This window comes from Wasmannia auropunctata, unplaced genomic scaffold (genome assembly GCF_000956235.1).
Source record: "Wasmannia auropunctata unplaced genomic scaffold, wasmannia.A_1.0 LD336041.1, whole genome shotgun sequence".
NCBI classification, from domain to species: Eukaryota; Metazoa; Arthropoda; class Insecta; order Hymenoptera; family Formicidae; genus Wasmannia; species Wasmannia auropunctata.
The window spans coordinates 330,228-344,192 of record NW_012026849.1 but is presented as its reverse complement, the minus strand read 5'-3'; the positions used below and the strand labels follow the sequence as shown (position 1 = coordinate 344,192).

At 41.3% G+C, this 13,965-nt stretch overlaps 1 protein-coding gene across 1 annotated transcript in view; it reads right to left on the bottom strand.

The window, feature by feature from the left end:
* The window catches only part of LOC105451885 (regulating synaptic membrane exocytosis protein 2), a 176,108-nt gene extending 165,394 nt beyond the window's left edge, over positions 1 to 10,714 (bottom strand). Inside the window, 1 exon segment of the mRNA XM_011692600.1 lies at positions 10,314 to 10,714. The gene's annotated coding sequence lies outside the window, so the exon portion shown is untranslated.
* Between the last annotated feature and the right edge of the window lie 3,251 nt (positions 10,715 to 13,965).

The window sequence follows — 13,965 nt, the reverse complement described above, 5'->3', positions numbered from 1 at the left end:
GACTATTAATAAAAATTTCAATAAAACGTTCGTTTTGTCTCATATTCTGATTTTATACAGATATCAATATATTGCGTTTTTTAATATATTTAACATTTATCGAAACTATCGTTTAATCTTTTTTTTTTTTTAATCACCTTGTTTTAATGCTCACGAAAAGCGTCAACCACAGCCACTTGTTTCTTCTCGTTTCATTTGCTATCCGTTTTAATACCGCGCGCAATAAACGCTCGGTGTCGCGATAATTGCATTTTTATTCGATTTAATCCTGGCTCCTGACGGGTAATTGACGTTCTTAGAACCGACTCGTAACGGGCAACGGATCGAGTAGGAATGGTTGCGCGGGAGAGAAGCGAGAGAGAAGAAACGCGTGATCGCGTATGTCCCGGATCGAGAAACTGGGTCAACCGGTGACCTTCTTGCGGTAAATAACCAGGACGATGCACACCCAGCACGGAAATTACCTGTGGTAATTTTCAGGGGTGGCCTAACGAACGACAAGTGCGAACTCACAAACCATAATTTCCGCGAATTTAATAAAGAACCGGGGGAGCGAAGGCAAGATATGAGAATGCACAGCGTAAATAATTTTAACTAGTCGATTGCTATAATTAAAAGAAATATATAATTTCGCTTTTAGAATACCGACCATAATTTTAATGCCATTATTAATAATGATGCAAAAGAATTGTTGGTGCATTTAAAAAAAAGTGATATATTTAAACGAGAAGAGAAAGAGAGAGGATTTATTTTACTCAATTTGTCTGCAGCATTATATTTTCACAATTTGATTTTGATAACGTCGATGTCTTTAATGAATTATGAAATATTTAAGAGGCAAAATTGTTGGCGCATACGCTCCTGAAATTTGAAACGTTTAATTTATTTTATACGGAGAATCAAAACAAATTAAATGGTATTAATAATTATTTAAATTACGCTGCGTTCGTCATGCACGTTTTTATTGACTCGACCGTTTATTTTCAGCGTTATGGCACGGTGCAATAGTTACATGATCTCGTCGGGTACCAAATGCCAGAGATCGCGACTTGCGATGCCGTACGGTAATTTACATAGAATTAATTCGGGAATATCATAGATCAGCGCGATGGAGCCACCGACGCCTGCAGAGCTCGTCGGGGTGTTTGCCGCTTTTCCCTTCACGACCTCATAAATTCATCCATGTACACTAAGCCGGGAAAATCTACGAGTTTAAGATATTCGGCGAGACAAAGATTGCCCGACCACTCGGCAATACGTTTTATGACAGCGAAATGATAAATCGGGGTTGTTTCCTTACAAGAGAGCCGCCGCATCCGCGATCTTGCTATGCACGTTGGCTTGATCTGTTAAGGCCATTAATCTCGTACAAATAGGTTCTTTGTTCAAGAATTAACGTTAAAGATATGTACATGAATGTAAAATATATGCCTGCAGAAATAATTGTTAACAGCCGTTCGTCATTTAATAGTAGTCAAATTCTTTTCTTGTTGACGGCGTCCAGAAATGCTCTTCAGTGCAATGTACCCATGGCAACGATTTCTTTTCTCTCTTTTTTTTTTAATCATACGCTGTCTGAACGCAAATAGTCGTTTCGCTTTTCAATGCAACGTACCTCTCGGAATCAACATACGATTGCGCAATTCGGAAAAAATAGACTTCCGCCCGACGTGATCTCAACAACGAGAATTTAGAAGGCACATGTAATAGACTTTTTTTTTAATTGTGTATCTCAAACGTGAATGTGTGCGAATTATTTGTCTCATACAAGATTTTATGGAAAATTCTAAAAAAGAAATTTGCAAATAATTGGAGCTAATTTACATAAATTAATTAAATATATTTTTAGAGGGAATATTGACTTGAATTATGTATACACTTTGTTGCATTAATATTAATAACCTTATGAATAATCCTATATTTTTTGTTTGTAAATTTGATTCCAGCATATTAAATTTATCGAGTATCGTAACGGAGAACTTTATGCTAATCCGGAATTTCAACGATACTTAATTCAATGAGCGTCCATAAAGTAGTATTTATTACGTCATTTAGTTTTGCGCTTCTGGATATAAATCCGATTAAAAACGCAATCAATTTTGCTCATCAAGAAGGAGGTATTTGCGGCGATCGAAAAAAAAAAATCGCGACAGACACGACATGCGCGAATTCGCTCACGCTTCTGCAACCGGCAAAAAGCGAATTCAACAAAACCTGCAGAGAACAAAGGCGAGGCTAAATCTCTTTCTCAACATGTAAATTTAGTAACGAAGCATAAATGCTTATTAGCTGTTAAAGAGACGTGCTGCGTACGTCACCAGCTGGCGATCTCAATCCGAGATTTATATACCTATATTCATGGCACTCATTCGCTCTCCTCGGTTGCGAGAAACGTTAACTTAAGCTACGAGGGCGACCTCATTAAACTAGAAGTGCACGCGATTACGATTTGTCTCGCATCTATATCAGATTCCTTTGAGCAACTTATCTTAAAAAAAAAAAAAAAAAGTTAAATTACTCCGCGACACGGCAGCCGGGTACAATCTCGAGAGATGATTGCGAACTTCGGATCATTAATTATGTACTTTATCTGCATTGGTTTTTCGTCAAGATGTAAATTACATCGTCGGTGTAACAAGAAAAGAAACCTACCTTCCTGCATCAGATTTTATAAATTTTTTTTTTTTTGGCAACAGGCAATATATTCGTGTAAGAAAAAAAAGTTGCCGTATCTTAAAACGCAATTCAGAGCAGTGAGTGATTTGTATAAGATGTTGAATCTGACTTGCAAATCTCTCAATTTAACGGGCATTCACAAAGAATGAAAAATATCGTTGCTTTGCATAAAAATTCTCAAATGTATATTCTATTATTTATTTATTCCTCTGGAAAATTGCTCGATTTCAAAGGCAAGCTATTACTATTTCAACTGCAGTATTTTCTACAAGGTAATCGTATCAAATAGTCGTATCGCATCATCAATCATTATACGTGCGTAATACTTTGGTCGGATGGTACACTACAGTTTCTCTGGCTGAACATTTATTATTTATTAATCTTCATTAGTAGCGGATGTATAAAGCGCCGGGCAATACAAAGCAATTACACCGTGTGAAACGCGAGCGCGTAATAAACAACGGCCGTGGAAAAATCGATGCGAGAGCACTTGCCCGTTTGCCGAATATACAACTGCGAACGAATGTTCGCTGCTGTAAAAGAGGATCATCTACTGTTTTTTTTTTTCATTCGTCAATACGTACATGCGATATCTCGCTTTTCAAGTAGCGCTTCGAGTATATTAAAGCGCGTATAGACCAATTACGAAATCATGATTGCGCCAATTGTTATCGATAGAATGCGACGAAAACTCGATCAGTACGGAGGATCTACCGTTTCAGCCTATTCGAAGGCTGGCTCCTATGTTATTATCAGCTCTCGTAACATTCTCGCGTTTTCTCAAATTTATAAAATCGTCTTTTAATTAATAAAATTGTAAATTTTTATAATGCGGTGCACTTTGAAATACCGGAAAAAAACGAAGAATGCTGCCTGAGAGATTTCCGACAGGGTCATCATGAGGCTGCAATAAGCGCAAAGCTAGTAATCGCGGTACAATTTTTGCATAGTGAATGTTATAGAGACAGTTATGGGGGTAGTTTCGCAAACAAGATTGAGATATAAAACTTTCGAATTAACTCTTTGACTGCGCGCGTTTGCATTATAGTGACGTTAGTACGCGTTGGTACCTCCCCTATCCGTTTTATGCACGAATAAAACCGCACAATCCGAGCGTGAGCCGAAACGTGGCAGCCCGATGACATACGATAAAAAGGGAATTTCGAGACGTGCCGTTGACACACTTTCTTTGTAGGATAATCGCTGGAGCGTTCCGAGGATAGGCTGCATGCAAATCGATACACGTATTTTCCATTTTCATCCGACGTACACAAACGTTTGAGATGTACAACACAAATCAGTGTCTCGACACTGTCTGATAGGAATCGGAATATCGTATGAATATTTATTAAACTAATTCGTAAACTGTTTTTTTAATAAGTTCATTTATTTAGAAATTAAATATCGGAAAAAAATCCAAAGTTATAAGATTTCTAAGTTAATTTCAATATATATATATATATATATATGTTCATAAGCTTAAAGTGTTTTAAACTTTTGAAAGCTTTAGAGACTTAACGAATAACGTGAAGCTCGGTTCGCTTTGCAATTAAGATTAATCCGAAATTGAGATGATTTTCAAGATGCATTCACGAAATCTCTTCCGACGTCCCAATCATCCCGGAATCAAAATTCGAGAACATTTTCTATCACTCGATCGCGAAACGTTTTCTTATTGAGAAAATGCGTTAGTAATTTCGCATGTTCGTAATTAAACCTATGCAAAGGGGAAAGGATAATACGATCGCGTTATCGTCCACCCACAGAGGAAATCATATATAGTGCAAACTTTATTACCGCAACATTATTACACGTAAAATTCCTTGTTATCCCTCGCAACGTTAATTAACTCCTACACGCAATCAAAACTGATACTTCGCTCAAAAGGATAGCAATAACCGTGTGCGCACGGCACATACCATCAACCCCTACGAAGGCTCCGAGAAGACCGGAGATGCTTGAATTTTTCATGTGCTCGTCCACCGCGAGAGATAGAAGCGGCGGCGGCGGCGGCGGAGGAACAAAAGCGTATATACAAGGGCTCGGTGTGTGGTCGAGTGTGTGGTTTATTAAGGGTAAGACGAGCAGCACGAAACACGCGTTGCCCGTTCCTCGCAATATCCATCGTGACGCTTTCAAAAGAATTGCGTGAGACAATACCGCTCTCCGGAGCGATCGCGAGTTTACGGGGGAAAAAAAAAAGAAAAAAAAATGGAATAGGCGGAAAGGGTAGTGCGCGCGTTAGAGACGTTACCGAGTGTTGTCTGCCTTTGTGTTTGCCGAGCGCGAGCCGCGCGGATATTCGCCGGCGAGGAACGAAATTGAACAGCGTATGTATACGAGAAGGCGAAAGCAACTATCGCCGCGTGCTTTTGACGTTGACGCGAGTCAAATTAATTCGCGCGCTCGCAGCTCCGAGCTCGCGCGGGTCTTTCGACAAAACCCGATTACGCATGTCTTTCTCAGCGTCTCTCGTGCCGACTGATCGAATACAGTCTAATGTCTAATTTCTTATAGCGCCGCGTGCCTCTCGAAAAGGTGTACACACGAATTTTCATCGTATTTATTAAATTTCGCGATGCCGCGGTGGTTTACAGCTGAGAGCACGTATTTGGAATACATCTTATTGTAATTTGATTTGTAGCGCACACAAAACGTGCTCGCTCGAAATTGGCGGATGCTCTAGGCAGTTATGCTAGTTGCGATCGGAATCCGTGCGCGGAATAAATTTTCTTATTGATCTTATTGCATTCATTGCTTTTGAAGAATAAATGTGGAACCGAGATGTGCAGATTCTTAATATTTTCGAGCAAAATAACGGGTTCTTATGCAAGCATTATATTTCTCTGTCTTACAGCGAGCTGACCAAGAATTCTTTAAAAAGCTTCTACGAATTGCGCAACCTGAAAAGCATATATATATGGTATCTTTTTAAAAAATACGGCGCGCTTAAAAATATAAACCTATATTTTGAAATCTTTTACAATATAAAAACATATGTAATTGTAAAATATGTAAATCAAATGTAACGCAGCAAAATATGATTTAAAAGACAATTCTGATTATACGTGCATTAGAATTTATTTCAACTCTTTGAAATTTAAAATAGAAATATTCCAAATATGCTAATTAAACAAGTTGTATGACGAGTTAAATGAAATCGAAATCAAAGTTATGTCGAATTGTTGCGTTCGTCCTTCCTCGCAAGCGATGCGTACTTGCGTGGGAAATGACTGTGGAGCCGATTGCATTTTGAACGATGACACTAACCCTGACCTTCTTCCTTTCAGAGGAGCTTAAAAAACGAGAACGTCCAATGTGAGACTCGCTATTTGCTGTTTACCGACCTCGTTTCATATAAATCGCACTATTCTTCCTTTAGAAATATGCTTGAGTGTTATCATTATTGCGACTCGAGCTTTCGAAGCAACTCAATCGCTGTGCGAGTCGTTGAGTTTTCTTCGTGTATAGACGTTTCCTTGAGAAAAAATACTTTATGGAAAGAAATGGTGTGAATGCAACATATTTTTAAATTACAAGTTATAACAATTTTTCTTTACACAGATACAAGCGTAGGTGCCATAAATTAGTCTCCTTATTTATCTTCTTTCTCGAGAGCGTGTTTTGTATTATATTATGCGAACATTGCCGATTGCATTATTACAATCTTTATGCGTCTGCAGTCCAATATTGAAGAAAAAAAGATATTGTGAAATTTTCTTTAAAATAGACTTTTCTTTACCACTTGTCTCATTTTTCGACTAAATCCTCCAATTTCTTTCTCATTCATCTTTATATAAGAATCCAAGAACCTACCTACGCTAACCGCGCTCGTGTGTGTCGTCCGCACGCGTGTGCGAGGTAACATTTTTATGCGTGAGCACAATCTCATGCGACTACGTCCAATTTCCAAAGTTACGTGGAAGAATTACAAAAGAAGTTCCGCGAGAGTTCAATATTTCCGTAGCCGCGCGCTCGGGGCAGTTCGCAGATTCGTGATAGTTTTTGTTGAACTCGTGCGCGTGCGACCGTAAATAAGAAAGCTTGCGCGGCCCCTTCAAATATTAAGTCGTGTGTCGACACTTCATTTCCGGGCGATCGAACGACGTCCCCCTCCTCCCCCCATGGGGAATCTGGAAAGTGACGGGAAGGATATTTCGACGATCTTTTATATCCCCGCGCGCTTACCGAAAAGCACCGTACACTCGGATTTGCTTTTTCGGAGTCGATGGTAAAATTCTGTAAGGCCCGTAAAGTTGCGCGCGCGCTCGCAATCCCCGCGGTATAGATGCGGGAAACGGGCGAGCTCGCGCGAGTTTGAATCGCGAAACTGGAAGCCAATTTGCGAAATGAGAAAAGGCGCCGCGGAAACATTACCTTTGTGAGGATATATATACACGCGCCTCAGCTTCTCCGTTGGTATCCCGCCAGCGGCTGCGCAACTCTGTGCTACGTTGAATTTATTGGTTCTCGATGGCTGTGTGGTGTGGCCACGTTAACGTTCGCTTATTGAAGCCGCTATTGACTCGCCAATAACGAAACCGCCGCCGCTTTAACAAAAATTCGGTCACGACGGCTATTCAACTTTCATTTTGACATAGCTCAGTCGAGCAGCTGTTCTCCCGCTTCAATCAATTTCGCTCGAAATTAAAAGTGTACGAGATAATATAATTTCATCTGACAATATTAGATATCGAAATATATCACATCAATTGTTTCCTCGTATATATGTATATATATATATAATTAATTAACGTTATTATTTTTACGCGACCGTTTACGGACGAGCGAATGTAAAATTTGAAATTATACGAACGCAATCAAACGCACGAGAAACAGATTCTAGCTCTCGTCGCAAACACATGCGTTCGACCTCAGCCATTATTCAACAAATTCGTGAAATGCGGTTTCGCTGATTTTTTTTTTTTTAATTCACCGACGATCATTTTCACACGGCGCGTGGTAACTGACGTTTTAATTAAACTTGCGGAAACGTCATTTTTCGACGAAAATTGACCGTTAATAAAATTTCGCCAGCGTTTGCGGTTATAATATCAGCTATTCATTTTGCCTAAATTTGTTCATTTAAAATTGTTTTAATTAAAGGTATAATGGAGGAATTCTCGAACGAAACTTCCCGAATGTCGAGTTCCACGAATGAGCGAGCCAGAAAAACGCAAGTCATTATTTGTCACAAGAGCCTACGCGTCGGAATCTTGTCGAGTCTGTCGCATCGGAATTGATATTGCGTTATCGACGTGCATTTTCTCTCATTATTCAAATTTGTTTCATTTGCTGACAGATAGGAACAACCAAGCGAGAAAGTGAAGAGCGCGGAATCGTTATCTCTGCAGGATCTCGAATAAATACATATAAAGGCAAATGGATCGCAATAATACCGTCATCGCTGCGATCTCTCGCGTTACATAAAGTTAGATGATACTCTTCATATTCAGGCCATGAGCTTACACAAGATCACGTAAAAGAAGTTCCGCTTCTTATGCCGTCACAATATAAGAACAATAAGCGTCATAATGGGATATCGCGGGGCAAACAAGAAAAGTTTCGTACAGCTATAAAACCGCCTATAATGTACAAGCCTCCCCTGATCTCTTTAAGGTGTCACGTGTGTGTAAAAAAAAGGAGAATTATTGCAATCAAATGTAATTGTATACACGTATAGTGGAAAGGCAACATTTATCCGATTTAATATTGAAATATATAATTTCTCATGGGACATTGAAAATAATTATTTCTATAATAATAATTATTATTCTCGCGTTTTCGAGATACACGACAATTACGGCGCGAGCATAAACTCTCTCTTTCAACATTCGACGATGATAAACAAAATTGTAATCAAGCACGCATATTTGAGCGACAGCAAGCGTGCAGTAGTCGTTATATTAATATCAAATGCACGCGACATTTAATACGTTTGTTTTAATGCACAACTCTACCTGCAAATCCCTTCAAAATCCCACGCCACTCGTGTCCGCGCTAATTGTACAAACCGCCGGCGTTTGCAGTTACGAAGTGTCGCAACCGCTGTCTTGATGGACCTAACGTCGGGATTTGGGAACGCCAACCTGTTACTCAAATTGCACTCGGAGGCTTCCAATTTAACGGGGGGAAATTAACGGGTTTCAAGCGAAATCAGGCGCGCTCGATCGCGCGTCATTAAGAATGGCGTAAAATACGCGGCGCGCGACGCAGCTGGTGCGGCGTGATCCCCAGCTGAAGGACGACTGGCGCCGAGCCGAGCCTCCGAGAGTTCAACCCCGGCTCGCTTGTTACGCGTGTAACTTAATTACGTATCGTATACTCGCGCGCGCAGAGCCGAGACTGACACGAAACAAATCTCTCGCTCTAATCTGCGACAACCGGGGCAACCTGTTACTTAGCACGGAACTCGCCAACTTATATCATATCAAGTTGGCGCGGCCCGAGACCGACCGCGATAACCGCACCAAGCGTCATCCATCGCTCTCGTCATCTATCACCTCATTAACTCTGTTCGCCAGAAAACAAACAGCTGCATTTCGCAGCAAATCAATCGATTATCGAACACTGACCGCCATGGCACGAAATCCCGATTTACTGTCGTCAATGTATCAGTTGGTTGCAGTACCTACTTGCAGTTAATTGGAACGTGACATCTAAAATTTGACTAAAAGCACATTTACGATTACAGAATTTATTTTTTCTTATTTTATTCATTTTTTCAATTCCATATTCTATAAATTAAAGATTACAAAATTACGAACAATTATCTATAGATTCATTAACTTTCTCGATTCTTTGTTCTTTTGTTACAAATAAATATATTTTATACTTATATATGAGAATAAAGAAACAAGAATTAAATTTATAAATAACGTCATAGATAACATATGATGTTTATCATGATGTGCTGTGTTCAGGACTTAAATACATTATTTTCTCTTTTCGAAATGTGCTAAAATTTACAAAATGGCCGTCAGGGTTAAAAGATATATTTTAGACGAACAAATGATCGGGCTTCTTACTCGAAATTAACGTTCTTCCGGACCGGAAGATCGCCAATGATCGCCAATGGCGGTATACTCTCGAACATATCATTTTCTGATTTGATCTCACATAAAATCTATATACCATCGTAAGCTGTAACGAGTTCGTACCTGAATATTGATCACCGAAAGTCCTACGTGCCTCGCCACCTTTACACAGATTATATGCACTATCTCTCGTCACTCTCAAATCTTGCACGCGTCTTGTCTCCACCTGATGACGGTTCGTAAGTCAATTAGCGTGGAAAAGTGACTGACGAAAGCGTGATCTGAGCGAAAGCTTGCATTTTGGACACTTTATCATCCCTCATATGTCACGTATATACTTCCCTCGGATATATAGGTATTTCCGAATCATGCCCTCATCCCCAACTCGTTATTTGGCTACGTTCTTGATTCCTAATCCTCTCCCTAAGTATGTATCCTCAAATCAACCGTCGAAAGCAGAGTGGCAGTATAATTAAATCGCTTCGCCGTACACAGGATGCACATACCCCTCCTCTTCCCTCCCCCCCCCCTCCCCCGCATATCTCCGCACAGATCGATCGCGATCGCTCGCTTCTAAAGACGTTGCTATACAACACCAACCTGTTACTTGTCGGCAGCACGGGAGCTTCCAAGAGGAGGGTAGGAGTGCGTGTACGATCCCTCGAGCGCGCTCTTCGGCTCCCTTTATTCGCACGGATGCACGTGCTCTCCGGTATTGTCTTGACACAGGTATAGCGCGGGCCACTTTTTCCTCCCCCGATAAGACACGACCCGACAAACGTGCACGCCGGAAGCGCGCGTGCCGGAAGAGAAGCGGAGAGAGAGAGAGATAGAGGGAGAAAGAGAGAGAGAGAGAAGAGAGAGAGAGAGAGGAGGAAGCCAACGTCCTTAACAAGCAATGTCAAGCTCAGCTTGCGCGTGCAGAGGAAAAAAAAAGAGACAAATTACCGCGACACCCCCAACAGAGCGACCGTATCGTCGGGCAGGCAGCCCGGCTTGCACTGCCCGGGTCTACCGTTTCTCCCACCGAAGAACACCACCGCCACCACTATACCTCACGCTCCCCCTGTCCCTACCCCTCCCACCCACCCTCTTTTCCACCTTCCTGTCAGTGTGCCGCGACAACCCCCTGCACCAGCCACGTTCTACAGCGAACGAACGCGTCCTCCCCCGAAAAAGCTCACCTCTCAACCCCACCTGACGCCACTCCGTTCGCTCTTTCTCTCTCTCTCTCTTCCCTTCGCGCCCCTCGCCCTAGAGCTCCCCTCAACGAGCAGCTCAGGGCGCAAGCTCGCGCCCCTTACCCTCTTCGACGGTTATAGGGGCAAGAAGCCTTCGCCTCGCACGACCGGCCGATGCAGGACGAAGGACAAGACGAAGACACCGCGGGGGACGAGCGTGCATGCGTCGTCGACGCGTATACGTCGATCTCGACTACTGCATAATCGCCTCGCATCCGGTCCTGAGAGAATCGTAATAGGTATATCATCACCGTTGATCTGACGCGGTGGTGAATGAATATGATGTTCGCCGTCAGCTCGATAGGAAGAACGCGGGAAGAGAAGTCGACACTTTCACACAAGAGAGAACGGGGGAGGAGGGGGGGGAGGGGAAGGGGGAAGAAGGAAAGAAGCAAATAAAGGCAAATCTCTTTACATATCTATTTTGAACTGTGAATTGTCGTCGTAAAAGTTTCTTGCGCTTGAATTTTCTTCTTGGAAATAAATACTTGAATATGACAAATTTAGATCTAGTATAGCTACACGTTGCAATATCTTTCTTTGGTATAACAAATTTTTTTAATATTAAAATATGTGTTGTAAGTAATGTTGTCATGTGGTTAATTGTAACTTCTAATGGTTGTCTGCCGCTAATATGGACTTCTACAATTAAAATTCTGTTTATCTCAACGAATGTGTTTCGCGTACTTGCGTATTCGCGACCGTTGGCCGATTTTAAGCGATTAACCACACGCAGAGGGGTGTTCGCTGAGGGATGAGCGAGGAATATAGGGTGGTGAGGATATAAATCTGCGTTATCACTTAATCCGAGGATCGGGAATATGGAATGATACCGAGTTGCAGCGGAATACGCAAATAGACGCGACGTGCATACGTAAAGCGGAAACGAATCGAAGTGCGAAATTTTGACAGCGTTGCGTTGGCGCGCCGAATCATATACGCAAATATATTATTGCCGAAGATGTTATATGCGAGTCGCGTATCTGAATAAACAACGCAGCTTCGTCGTCGATATGTTTAATCGGGAACGCTGGAAATCGCGAGTTGCCTCGTTGAATCTTAACTTTGTTCACGATTAATTGCGACATGTCGTACTCGCGTTACATAATTCGAAACGGGAAAACGTAATGCCCTTAAAGCGCATATCGTATCGCTCGTAAATATCTCTTCAGGGCGTAATTCCATCGAGATAAATCTGTTGCTGCGCAACGCGAGCGTACGCGGAAAACTGCATATTCCAGAGAACAAAGATAAGCGCCTAAAGAAAAAACGTGTATCAGACCGATAAACGTATCAGTAAAAAAAAAATATCCTCCTGTCGGACCGATTAGCTCGTATCGAGAGCAAGCTTCGCGTTGAAAAACTTTGGCGAGACTCTCTTCCGACTACTTTCAGCTGACAGCTTTAGTATGTAGAAAATTGAATTCTTTAAAATTCTTTGAGCTTCAAGAAACTATCGCTTTGATATTTTAGCAAAGGACAAATTGGACTCGAAATTGACTTTGAATATATCAAGGAATTCCATTCCTGAGGTAAGACGCGAGGTATTCCCTATATATGTGCTCCACGTGTTCGCGACACCCTCATTAGCCACGTGAAGACCGCAGGAGGAGAGCCCTGCGGAGTGGGTCCTGACAAGACGTCACACGAGCGTCACTATCTGATCGATTTCGCGCGCGCGGGAGAGAGAGAGAGAGAGAGGAAGTTTCCTGGCGATGGCTCAGGTCGGGCTCGTGGCCTCTCCCCTGTGTCCCTGCCCCTCCGTTCATCCTGCGGAGCCCCTTTCGTTCCTTCCGTCGCTGCGGACTGTCCGACGAGGGGGTGCGACGAGGGTATTTCGCGATGCGCAGGCGACGAACAGCGCGCGCGTTTCGGGACACCTCGGTTTATTATACGTCGAGGGTGTCGGAATAGAGTTCCGGCACGAGGGAGGGCACGAGAGAGAGAGAGAGAGAGAGAGAGAGAGAGAGAGAGAAGGGGTGGGTAAAACAGGATAGAATGCTTCGACGTGTCGAACAGTGCGGAAAGTTGCGCGATGGAGATCTAGATGAGGTTGAGAAAGCGTCTCGTGATAAAACTAGATTTCTGAAGACGGCGCTTGTTACCTATTTGGAATAGAGGATAGAGCAAAAGTGTAATATACCCTTGTCTCTCTGCTACTTTTTACTCTGATGTATAATAATGGCTTTTATTTCCATATTTTTTTAGAGGTGTGCGAATAGTTCGAATTCGAATCGAATCACAGTGGATTCGATTCGAATCTTACAGATTCGAAATCGAATAGTTCGAGAATTTCAAATCAACAATGGTTCGATTTCGAATCGATCGCCTATTTTATTTGCTTCATTTATATCTCCCGCGCGATCAATTATTCTTATCTAATAAATAAGTATTTTTGATGTATGTAATGTATTCATGTAGAGATTAATATAGAAAATAATATATCCTTTATAATGAGATGTAGATCGAAAACAGGTCTTCAGCTTGTTCAAATCATTGCGTAAAATAATGTAATTCATAAATTTTCATATTTATTACGTTTAAATTAACATGTAATGTAAATCTGGACAAATTTGATTCAGATTTGTATTCGAATTAAAGAGATTCGATTCAAAATGAAAATTTCAGATTCGATTCGATTCGACCATGCAAATGCTTGATTCGCACACCTCTAATTTTTTTTAATTTTATTTTTATTTTTACATTTCAAGCAGATTTCAAACGAACTTTATTTGTGAATTTTATAAAAATGTAATTTTTTTAAAATTGCATTCTGCGGTCTTAAGCGACAGCCGACACGTGTCTACGATGAATGCATTGCGAAAAATATTTAGTACTGTATCCTTTTCTGTGCGATATCAAGTACAAATTGTATAAGTAAACTTTACTTCTTCGACTCTTTTAAAATATTAACTTAAAGTTCGAAACATTGGGAGAGTGTTAACGATTTTACTTTTGTCTTCACGAATCTTGTCGAAAAAAGTTTCCGCCGACTGTCTGGGTAGGGTAGC